This window comes from Erpetoichthys calabaricus, chromosome 1 (genome assembly GCF_900747795.2).
Source record: "Erpetoichthys calabaricus chromosome 1, fErpCal1.3, whole genome shotgun sequence".
NCBI lineage: Eukaryota > Metazoa > Chordata > Cladistia > Polypteriformes > Polypteridae > Erpetoichthys > Erpetoichthys calabaricus.
The window spans coordinates 180,659,821-180,672,971 of NC_041394.2; positions in this window are offsets into that span (position 1 = coordinate 180,659,821).

Below are 13,151 nucleotides of genomic sequence, written 5' to 3' on the forward strand. Positions count from 1 at the left end.
ATAACTAGACATCAAGACGAGTCGAATGCTATGTCAATCGGGGGAGTTTTCTTATACTGGTGAATTAGGAAATGCCAGACGAAAGAGACTGAAGTCACTTAAAAGCATTCATAAGTAATTTTAGTGAACACAATAGTGTGGCAAACTAGACAGATCATATATTATGACAGATCGCTCATTGTAAGAAAAATCAGTGGGGGTGAATACCCACAAGTAACCCCCACTCCACAGAGACAGAAGAGACGCACCTTATTTTAGCTTCTGGTGACTGAATGAAGGACCCTTCCAGCTTCAGAAATAGTGCCAGCTTATACCTGATTTGTTTTGTCTGTCTGAGTGGGAAGGGTTCAGTTTGCCGTCCATAGCTTAAAAATTGAATAACTGTTTTAGGCACATTTTAAAATGAAAGAAATCTCTGTACACGATATCATATCAGACTCAAGCAAGCTGACTAAACGTTGGTAGCACTCCAGTTTAGTGTTCACTCTAGATAGATAGATAGATAGATAGATAGATAGATAGATAGATAGATAGATAGATAGATAGATAGATAGATAGATAGATAGATAGATAGATACTTTATTAATCCCAAGGGGAAAGTCACATACTCCAGCAGCAGCAAACTGATAAAGAAAATATTAAATTAAAGAGCGATAACAATGCAGTTATACAGACAGACAATAACTTTGAATAATGTTAACGTTTACACCCTAAACCCCTCCTCTCACACACCCAACCCCCTCCCCCACCCATCAACCTCGAATGAGCGTGTGGCTGTAGGTGGCTCCCTCACTCTTGGTTTGTAGTGAGGCTGAAGCAGAACCAGGTTATGATCTACTTTCCCAAGCGCAGGCAGCGGGGTGGCGCTGTATGAGTCTTTAACGTTTGCATACAATAGGTCAATAGTCCTATTTCCCCGGGTGTTGCAATCTACATACTGGGAGAAGGTAGGTAATGTTTTGTCCAGCGTCACATGGTTGAAGTCTCCAGCGATTAGCACAAGTGCCTCGGGGTGTTGCGTCTGTAGTTTAGCAACAGCAGAATGGATGACGTCAGCCGCTATCTTCACGTTCGCCCGAGGAGGGATGTAAAAAATAAAAACAATGAAGTGTCCAAACTCTCTGGGCAAGTAATAGGGACGCAAACTTACAGCCAACGGTTCGATGTCCCTGCAGCAAGTGGAGATTTTAACGTTAATATGTCCAGAGTTGCACCATCTTTTATTGACATAGAGTGCAAGTTCACCTCTTTTCTGCTTTCCGCTGGTATTTGCGTCTCTGTCCGCTCTAACTGTGCTAAACCCGGGTAGCTCCACTTTAGCATCTGGGATGTTAGTTGTTAGCCACGTTTCACTAAAACACAACAAACTGCATTATCTGTAGGTCCTGACATTTTTCACCAGCGCAGCCAGTTCGTCGATTTTATTTGGTAGCGAGTTCACTTTTCCCAGGATCACAGAAGGCACTGAAGGTTTGTAGCGCCACTTTCACGCTTGGCTTTTATCTCAGCACCGGCTCTGCTGCCACGATACCGCCTTCTTATCTCATCAGGTAAATAGGGAAACACACCAGCGCGGGCATTTGTTCTCAGCGCTTGAAGTTGACTACTTGAACAAACGAGTCTCAGCGTGTAAACATCAATCTCCAGGTAGTAAAAAGTGTCCTGGGAACGAGTCCACATAAAAGAAAGTGGTAGGAGTTAACAGTGAAATAGAGAAAAAAGTAGAAAAATAAAGTCATACACGAGCTGCTGGATAGCTGCCACTCGCAGCGGCGCCTGAGTCATGTCTAGGATGTAGCCGGGGGAGTAAAGCTTATTTTCTGCATCCTTGATAATTCCCTTAACAAGCCTCATGTGCCACTGAAATCCTACCAAAATTGGGCATTGCCCACTTTATCCTACATCATCAGGCAATGCAGTTGAGCCTGTAAACCATTTAATGGCTGCTTTAGTTTTCATTTCTTCTTTACCTTGGAAGGTATGGAATTGGTTAAGCTGCAAGTATTTTAGAAGTGTATTGGCTTTATTTCTGATTTCTAAAATACAACTTGAGATGTTTTACTCTACCAATGTGGAAAAAATATTAGACTTATGGGTCACATAGTCAATTAGGATTAGCATTCATCTTAAAGAAATAGCATAAAGGGTTAATAGATATCAGAAACCTGTTCAGGCATACAGTATCAGGCAACCAGATAAAGGTCAAGTGAACAACAAAATGCATTGACAGATCACTAAGAAATCAGCAGATGTCTTGTGGACAATCAGAATGGACAGTTGTCACATACACAGAAATTTCAAGGGAGATGTCTAAACGATATAAGAAGAACAGGATTATAACAAAAATTTACTTTATTTTATAAGTTATCTGATGTGTAATTCAATGAACCAACCAGAGTAAAATGTATGCATTGCTTAACACTGTTATGAAAATACAGTTGCTTAAAAAATATACCTATACCTTTAATATTGGACCACAATTCAGGGTTGGGCACACTAGTTTAAATTGTACACAATTGATGATAAGGCATGTCATCATCTAGATCATGACAACAAACAGAAACAGTAGAGTGTGTATTATTAGGGTGCGTAACGTATAAATTACAATGAAGTCAACAACTTAAATCTCTGGGATTAGATAAATTGACGTTACAGTAGATCAATATTAAGGTATGGAGATGTGGTGTAAACTGATTCATAAATCCATATTCAGTTATTTTAAAAGTATAAGGTTATTTGAGAGTATTTAATTAAAGTATAGGTATTGCAAGTCGTTTTTTTTTTTTTTTGTTCCCCTATCCAGTCCATTTGGTGGCGGTAATCTACCTTAAATTGGTTTGCCAACCGCCATTAAGCAAAAGAAGAAGAAGAAGAAGAACGTTGGGACAGGACCATTCTGATCATGTTGATGTAGAATATCGGACCAGTCTGATCATTCAGTAGAAGAATGCTCCACGTTCAAGCATTAGCTGAAGAGTAATAAATGACAGAGATGGACAACCATTCCTGACTAAAAGATTATCAGACTTGTTGCGTTAGAGGATACGTTTCTTTCTTTAATTAAGACGTTGATTTCTACCACACCGTATGAGTGACTTACCTTAAAACAATATTTGTTCCTCCTACCTAATTGAAGCAGCTATTTTTTCAACTTTTTATACTTAGTCTTGCTCAATGCAATGTTCATCATTAGTTATTGCTCACACTGGCTGCCTGCAAATAATACCTTTATGTAACATCTTTGAAAAAGTTTTAAAATTAATAGGCCATATCTGTCTGTGAATGTTCTACAGGTGCAAATTAATTTCGAGTACTAAATTTTGATATTTATGCTCCCTTAAACATTAATATCTGTTTACATTGTCAGCCAGTTTTTAATAAAGCTGAAGAAACTGCCCTTTCATTATTAACTTTTGTATCGCCATCAAACATTTTCTTATAGGACTCCAGTGTGATGTTTCCACTGTCCAGATTTACTTGAAAGATAGGACACCTTTTCTTATGTAGGTCATGTTCACCCACACAACCGAATAATGTGTTATCTCTTTGAAGGATATGTATACTCAGCAGTAGCTTTTTGACAGCTCTAATTCAAGCCTAGACTTATCTTAAGGTTATCATTTTTCTGTCTTTTTAAAAATGTTTCCAGTGCTCTTTTGCTCAGCACTACCTTGTGATACTCCACATCTACTTTTTCGTCTAATATATACCTTACTAAAGATGGGCCATATGGTCAAAAAATGACTTTCAGGTGTTTTTTAAATGACAATATTATTATGAGTTTTTCCTATTTTCCTTGTAACGTGTCTTTAAAAAGCTAGTTTTGTTTGTCAGTGCTGGAGAGAATGTTAGTGGGAAGAAGCCTGTTTCTGTTAAGTTTGTTAGGGACACACAAAGCTTTGAACATCTAATGATGTCCATATACAGTGCATCCGGAAAGTATTCACAGCGCATCACTTTTTCCACATGTTATGTTTTGTTATGTTACAGCCTTATTCCAAAATGGATTAAATTCATTTTTTTCCTCAGAATTCTACACACAACACCCCATAATGACAATGTGAAAAAAGTTTACTTGAGGTTTTTGCAAATTTATTAAAAATAAAAAAACTGAGAAATCACATGTACATAAGTATTCACAGCCTTTGCTCAATACTTTGTTGATGCACCTTTGGCAGCAATTACAGCCTCAAGTCTTTTTGAATATGATGCCACAAGCTTGGCACAACTATCCTTGGCCAGTTCTGAGGTCAAGAGCGCTCTGAAGCAGGTTTTCATCCAGGATGTCTCTGTACATTGCTGCAGTCATCTTTCCCTTTATCCTGACTAGTCTCCCAGTTCCTGCCGCTGAAAAACATCCCCACAGCATGATGCTGCCACCACCATGCTTCACTGTAGGGATGGTGCCAGGTTTCCTCCAAACGTGACGCCTGGCATTCACACCAAAGAGTTCAATTTTTGTCTTATCAAACTAGAGAATTTTCTTTCTCATGGTCTGAGAGTCCTTCAGGTGCCTTTTGGCAAACTCCAGGTGGGCTGCCATGTGCCTTTTACTAAGGAGTGGCTTCCGTCTGGCCACTCTACCATACAGGCCTGATTGGTGGATTGCTGCAGAGATGGTTGTCCTTCTGGAAGGTTCTCCTCTCTCCACAGAGGACCTCTGGAGCTCTGACAGAGTGACCATAGGGTTCTTGGTCACCTCCCTGACTAAGGCCCTTCTCCCCCGATCGCTCAGTTTAGATGGCCAGCCAGCTCTACAATGAGTCCTGGTGGTTTCGACCTTCTTCCACTTATGGATGATGGAGGTCACTGTGCTCATTGTGACCTTCAAAACATCAGAAATTTTTCTGTAACCTTCCCCAGATATGTGCCTCAAGACAATCCTGTCTCGGAGGTCTACAGACAATTCCTTTGACTTCATGCTTGGTTTGTGCTCTGACATGAACTGTCAACTGTGGGACCTTATATAGACCGGTGTGTGCCTTTCCAAATCATGTCCAATCAAACTGAATTTACCACAGGTGGACTCCAATTAAGCTGCAGAAACATCTCAAGGATGATCAGGGGAAACAGGATGCACCTGAGCTCAATTTCGAGCTTCACGGCAAAGGCTGTTAATACTTATGTACAGTACATGTGCTGTCTCAATTTTTTTATTTTTAATAAATTTGCAAAAACCTCAAGTAAACTTTTTTCACATTGTCATTATGGGGTGTTGTGTGTAGAATTCTGAGGAAAAAAATGAATTTAATCCATTTTGGAATAAGGCTGTAACATAACAAAATGTGGAAGAAGTGATGCGCTGTGAATACTTTCCGAATGCATTGTATATAAACAATTATATCAGTGACTGAAAAATAGTTATGACTAATGGTAATTGTGATGTTGATTTAAATCATCTATGTACTATAGCTGTAGTTGTAATGTTAACTATAAACTCTGTATTAGGATATAATAATTTTCAACTGGGTACACCTACAGATGTGCAATGTATTAGCACCACAATAACAAATCATAGTTTAATTAAAAGGTCGGACAAAGCAGTATAAATGTGACTAACTTAAAAATTGCTTTTTCAAGATACCCTAATAGTACCAAGAGTGGTGTTTGGGGGTGGCAAGTGGGGCAGCCATCCCAGGCCCCGTGCCTAGGGGGGCCCCGGTTTTGAGGTCCGCGTGTCCAATTCAAGCTGATTTGTCAAGTTATATTCTCCAATTATATTTTGATAAAGTCTGCATGTTATCTTGCAAAAATTCAGCTGTATACTGTAACGAGAAAATCCAGTGTATGTTAACATTATTTTTATTAAACTCACGTGCAAGTTTATACAGTCCACACATACCGTTAACAGCATTTGACGTAACTGGCCCCGTGTGGGGTTGGTCAGCCCTAGGCTCTGCACACCCCTAAGGCCGCCTCTGAATATTAGATAGATAGATAGATAGATAGATAGATAGATAGATAGATAGATAGATAGATAGATAGATAGATAGATAGATAGATAGATAGATAGATAGATAGATAGATAGATAGATAGATAGATAGATACTTTATTAATCCCAAGGGGAAATTGTGTTCTTCTGAGACCTTAACTGTGACTTTACTAAATAGTATAGCATTATTTAGTAGGACTTTTTACATTAACAATCTTTTCAGTGATAGGAAAACATTTTTTCTAACATTAAGTAGGCACAACTTAGCAGTGATGGCGTGATAGAGTTAACTGAAACAGCACTTCTAAATTAAATTTTTGCTCATTTCATATGCTATGATAAGAAAGACAGGAGTTTAGCGAGTATTTTCTTAAGCTGATTAAACTGTACTAATGAATACTAGTTTTGTTATTTTCACATCTTTTGAGTATCTTGCTGTAGTTATTCAAGTAATTTTGCAGTCCACTTTTAAAAATAAAGTTACGAGAACAGTTCCCATAGGGGAACCATTTTTGATTCCTAAACAACCCATCCACAAGACGTTTCTAGAAAGAAACTTAATTTATTTCGATCCAAAACAAGTCCCATATAGTAAATAACCATGGGAACAGATTTGTAAAATATCGAAGACTTATGATTTTTAAATGACTCTTGCTGCATGCAATAATACAAGCAGGTTTCCTAAATCTGCTAATGTTCTGCTAGGTAGCCTACCAAACACAAAAGATTTCAGATTTTTTCTCAACATATTAGAAAGTTTTTCAAACCCTAAAGATCCAACTTCAGATGCAAAGAACCTTTCCCAGAATTAAATACTTGGTCAAGCCATAGTTTCTATGAGGAACCACAAAACTCAGTAAAGAACCGTAAAATGACATTAAAGAACCAGTATTTTTGAGAGTGACCTTTTATAGACTTTCAGAATATAATGCATCTTTTATCAAGAAATTATCAGACTTAGTACCCATAATAATAACTAATTATGACATGTTCCTAATTGTAGGGGATTTCAGTTTTCATGTGGATAACCAGTGTGACCTGAAGGCAGGAGGATTTATGAACTCACTGCGGTCCTTTAATCGTAGACAGCACGTCAGACATCCTACACATAAGGGAGGACAGATGGTGGATTTAGTGATCTCAGAAAGATTAAAAGTTGATGTGTGTCAGGTCCTGTTTATTGGTGTGTTTTATTTAACACAGAAATACTGGTAACTAGAACGTTAATTTTAGTGCTTTGCTATAAAATGTTATTTTAATTAAACGGCAGCCTCTTGCTTTACTAATATTCTGAATTGTCAGTTAGAATCTAGTGCACAGACAGCAATGTTACCGGTAACGTGGAATATTTTAATACCAAGGTGGGAAATAACCAATACTAAAATACCTTGGAAAATGTTTGTGGAGTGTCTGATCTTCAGATAAAATATCATAGGGCTCAGAATAAATGGGAAAAAAAAACTAAATTAACTGACAACTTTGACATATTAAAGGCATGTACTGTATAGCTGAGTACAACAGAGTAGTCCGTCTTGAGAGGCAGTCCTATTTTTCAAAAATTATAAATGATAATTCAGGAAATACCAGAGTTTTATTTGCAACTATTGACTGTCTTCTAAACACATGACATCACGTCACATGTGATGAAGACCATGAAGCGGCTGCTGCTTCACCACTTGAGGCCACAGGTCCGTCACGCCCTCTGACCCTCTGCAGTTCGCATACCAGGAGAAGGTGGGAGCAGAGGATGCCATCATCTACATGCTACACCAATCCCTCTCCCATTTAAACAGAGGCAATGGTGCTGTAAGAATGATGTTTTCTGGACTTCTCTAGCGCCTTCAACACCATCCAACCTCTGCTCCTTAGGGTCAAGCTGACAGAGATGGGAGTAGATTCATACCTGGTGGCATGGATCATGGACTATCTTACAGATAGACCTCAGTATGTGCATCTCGGGAACTGCACGTCTGACATTGTGGTCAGCAACACAGGAGCGCTGCAGGGGACTGTACTTTCTCCGGTCCTGTTCAGCCTATATACATCGGACTTCCAATACAACTCGGAGTCCTGCCACGTGCAAAAGTTCGCTGACGACACTGCTATCGTGGGCTGCATCAGGAGTGGACAGGAGGGGGAGTATAGGAACCTAATCAAGGACTTTGTTAAATGGTGTGACTCAAACCACCTACACCTGTACACCAGCAAAACCAAGGAGCTGGTGGTGGACCCCGTGATCATCAGCGGTGACTGTGTGCAGATGGTGCAGACCTATAAATACCTGGGAGTGCAGCTGGATGATAAATTGAACTGGACTGCCAATACTGATGCTCTGTGGAAGAGAGGGCAGAGCCGACTATACTTTCTTAGAAGGCTGGTGTCCTTCAACATCTGCAATAACATGATGAAGATGTTCTATCAGATGGTTGTGGCAAGTGCCCTCTTCTACGCAGTGGTGTGCTGGGGAGGCAGCATAAAGAAGAAGGATGCCTCACGCCTGGACAAACTGGCGAGGAAGGCAGGCTCAATTGTAGGCATGGAGCTGGACAGTTTGACATCTGTGGCAGAGTGACGGGCACTGAGCAGACTCCTGTCAATCATGGAGAATCCACTGCATCCACTAAACAGTGTCATCTCCATACAGAGGAGCAGCTTCAGCGACAGACTGCTGTCACTGTCCTGCTCCACTGACAGACTGAGGAGATCGTTCCTCCCCCACACTATGCGACTCTTCAATTCCACCAGAGGGGGTAAACATTAACATTATACAAAAGTACTGTCTGTTATACCTGCATTTTTTTATCACTCATTTAATATTGTTTCTTTATCAGTATGCTGCTGCTGGAGTATGTGAATTTCCCCTTGGGATTAATAAAGTATCTATCTATCTATCTATCTATCTATCTATCTATCTATCTATCTATCTATCTATCTATCTATCTATCTATCTATCTATCTATCTATCTATCTATCTATCTATCTATCTATCTATCTATCTATCTATCTATCTATCTATCTATCTATCTAAACCTTTTTCAGCCAATGAAATGCCTCCAGAAAACTTCTAGTCAAACTTGTGAGGCTTTTCCCGCATTTTTTAAACACAAAATAACCAATGTTAGATGTAATATAATACATCCCCAAAAAATTAATCCTATTGGGCCCCAGCATGCACTTTTTAGCAAATTAAATTCCTTCACTTAAATAGGTCTACCTGAACTCTGTAGAATAAACCCTCCACTTGTGTTCTTGACCCTGTACCAACAGGCTTTTTAAAGAAGTCTCTCATAGTAAACCCGTCATTACATTGGGAGTCTTTCCAGATTTTCTAAAGACTGCAGTAGTTAATTTCCTGCTCAAAAAATAAATCTAGTCTACTCTGTCTTTGACAACTTTAGGCCTATTTTTAACTTGCTTTTTCTAAGCAAATTCTATAAAAACAGTTTTTCAGCAATTAAATTACTCTTTGAACAAACATTCTGTTCTTGATGAGTCTCGGTATGGTTTTAGAACAAATCATAGTACAGAAACTGCACTGATTAAAGTAGTAAATGACTTGTGGGTTAATGCAGACAAAGGCCACATATCTGTTCTTGCTCTGTTAAATCTGAGTGTAGCCTTTGACAGCATAGACCACAGAATTCTTATACATCACCTTGGTCAAGTGGTGGGCCTCTCGGACAGTGTCTTAAACTGGTTTCAGTCTTATTGAACAGGTAGAAAATTTTTTGTTAGTTGTGATGATTGTAGTTCAGAGCTCCATGATATTGTATACAATGCAACACAAGGATTTATGGATGCTTCCATTAGGCCAAATTATATTGAAACACAAGGTGTACTAACACAGCTATGCAGATGACATGCATCTTTACTTATCTATAACACCTGATGACCTTGATGCTCTGACTTCTCTGATTTAATGTTTTACTTGTGGATGAGTAGGAATTTCCCACAGCTAAATAGGGAAATATTGAAATCTTACTTGTTGGTAAAAATGGAAATAACTAGGATATTAGAAATTAACTTGATCCTGTAGCATTAAAGTCAAGGCGGAACTAAAGAATTTAGGTGTAATCATGGACTCTGACCTAAATTTTAAATCACACATTAGCCAGATTACTAGGACTGCATTGTTCCATTAATGGAACATTGAAAAGGTTTGACCTCTTATAACAATGCAAGATGCTGAGAAAATAATTCACACTTGTGTTTGTAATTGACTTGATTAATGTAATACACTCTTAACAGGACTGCCTAAGAAAGACATTAATCAGTTGTATAGTTCAGAATACAACATCAAGAATCTTAACCAGAAAAAGAAAATCTGAGCACATTTCACCAGTCTTAGCATCATTACATTAGTTACCCATGTCCTTTAGAATTGACTTTAAAATACTACTAATGGTATGTAAAGCTTTTAATAATCTTTTTATATCTCTTCTTATATTTTAGAGTGCTTTGTGATGGTTCCGGTTGGATTCATGCTCCTGCTTCTCCATGGGAGCATCTTTAACCCACCACCGTTGATAGCCCTAAGAGATGAGCCAGGGAAATGAAGAAACACACGTGCAGCATCCCTTTGCTCCTTCAGCTCATGCTGCCACTCTGTTGCCTTACATGGGAGCGAGCCTCGTGTCACTCCACACTCTCAAAAAACACTCTGTGACAGTGACCCTTTCCAGCCCCGAGTGTTGGCCTCATGCTCCCCCAAGGGGCTTGCTTCCTTCTGCCTTCCTTTTCTCTTCTGCATCCCGGCATCTCCCAATCCTGCCATGTTAATTCTGTCTCCTCTTTTAACGTCTGTCTCCATTCTTTCTTTTCTTTTTCCTCTTTTTTCATTGTTGTTCTTTTTATTCTTTTTTCCCTTGTCAGCTCACTCCAAGGTACGAAATACGCACCTGACTGATCCGCTCGCATTCGCACAGGAGTATGTGATCAACCGGGCACCCTGGAGTGGCATTATCATGCACAGACCTGTGCCAATTCTGAGCCTTTATTGTCTCGGGCATGATTATTTATTTAAAAACTACCTAACGCCATGGACCACTTACCACATGTTTGTCTTCCTGCATTTCAAGCTGTAATGTTAGATCCTGTAATAGTGGTCTACTTGCGATTCATAGAGCTAAACATAGAAGAGGTGGTGGAACAACCTTTTGCTGTTATGCACTAAAAATCTGCAATATTGGTCCAATCGAGATATGCCAGGCTAACACTGCAAATCAATTTTAAAAACTTCTAAAAACACACATCTTTAAATTTGCTTTTTCAGAACTACATTTTAAAATTATTACTAAGAAACTATACATTTCTGGGTGCAAGCATATTTTATACATAAGGCCCCCGACACAGAAATAGTTCCTTCTTTTATAACCTTGTAGCAGGCTGGTTGCTTTATCCACACCCATCTGCACTCTTATGGAGGTAGGCTGCTGATGTGTTGTTAGAAAGTTTTCCCAAGTGCCCCAAGTTCAGAGCTTTGAGATGTCTGAGATGTCTTAGATGTAGGGATATGTTTTAAGTCAGTGAAGGAACACTAACTCAGTATGAGGTATCAAAAGTTCTAATCCACATTCTTGTTTTATTTCACAGCCACTTCAGCACCACCAGAGCTTGAACTTGTCCTGATACCATAAAATGGCAGCACTGGAACAAGAACTACGTTTGGAAGTGTTGCTGGTGTATTGTGTTGACAACAATCAGAACTACGGTGTTTGACGTTAAAGACACATAATATGTTCTATGACTGCTACATAGATTTCAGAATATAGTAACATGTATGTTACACACTTATTATGGAAAATGTGTATCGATATATTTAAAATAATAATACAATTAAATTAACTGTTTTTTTCAATCTCTTGCACGACAATTTAGAGTCAGCAATCAGCATTTTTTAAAATTTTGTCATTTATTTACCTTTTCTGCACATCGATTTGGTCCTGTCTCACACTTGTACGATTATGGAACACCTGAAAGGCTCAGGTAAGTCCGCCGATATCCCATCATACCAAGAGGAGGCGCTATAGCTAATGCTATCTCCTGTTTCCTGTGCAGCACTGAGCAGTCCCTAAGAGATGCCGCCACATTGGGAGACCGAAGCCCTGACCCTTCTGGGACCAGAGTCACATAACCAGATGACCAGGAATCTTCTGAACACAGACAGTGGATGAAACAGAGCTCACTGATGAAGGAAGATCATTGACACTTGGTTTTCTTTTGTATTTAAAAGTGCAGTTTTATTTTTCCATTCTATCTGTTAAACTGGGTAACTGCTATCTTGGCATGCCCACAATTGTACCTCTTTCCAGAGATTCTCCCTCAAATCTGTTTTGCAGGTACCATTTTTTTTTCATTTCTGTGAAAAGCCAGTAATTGTCTTAATCTGTTCATTACAATAATTGGCCACTAGATGGGGATGACCAACTAGTTTATACAGTATAACAGGTTTCCATGTCTTCATTTTATTTTTCTCAAAGAAATGAGGAAAATAAAGATTTTAAATTAGATTTAACGCTATTGCTAACAAAATTAGATATAATATGATAAAAAAAAATTAAGTGTACTAAATTATGCACAAATAAAAAAAATTAACAAAAAGCATATAGTACATTAACATTTTATGGTTACAGATTTACCTATCAGCTGCCAAGAGGAATGCGGCTTTGGTGGTTGCTGAGGCAAAAACTTGGGCGTGGGAGGAGTTTGGGGAGGCCATGGAGAACGACTTTCGGACGGCTTCGAGGAGATTCTGGTCCACCATCCGGCGTCTCAGGAAGGGGAAGCAGTGCAGTGTCAACACTGTATATGGTGGGGATGGTGCGCTGCTGACCTCGACTCGGGACGTTGTGGGTCGGTGGGGGGAGTACTTCGAAGACCTCCTCAATCCCATTAACATGCCTTCCAATGAGGAAGCAGAGCCTGGGGACTCAGAGGTGGGCTCCCCCATCTCTGGGACTGAGGTCACCGAGGTGGTCAAAAAACTCCTTGGTGGCAGGGCCCCGGGGGTGGATGAGATACGCCCGGAGTTCCTCAAGGCTCTGGATGTTGTAGGACTGTCTTGGCTGACACGCCTCTGCAACATCGCATGGACATCAGGGACAGTGCCTCTGGATTGGCAGACCGGGGTGGTGGTCCCCCTCTTTAAGAAGGGGGATCGGAGGGTGTGTTCCAACTACAGAGGGATCACACTCCTCAGCCTCCCTGGAAAAGTCTATT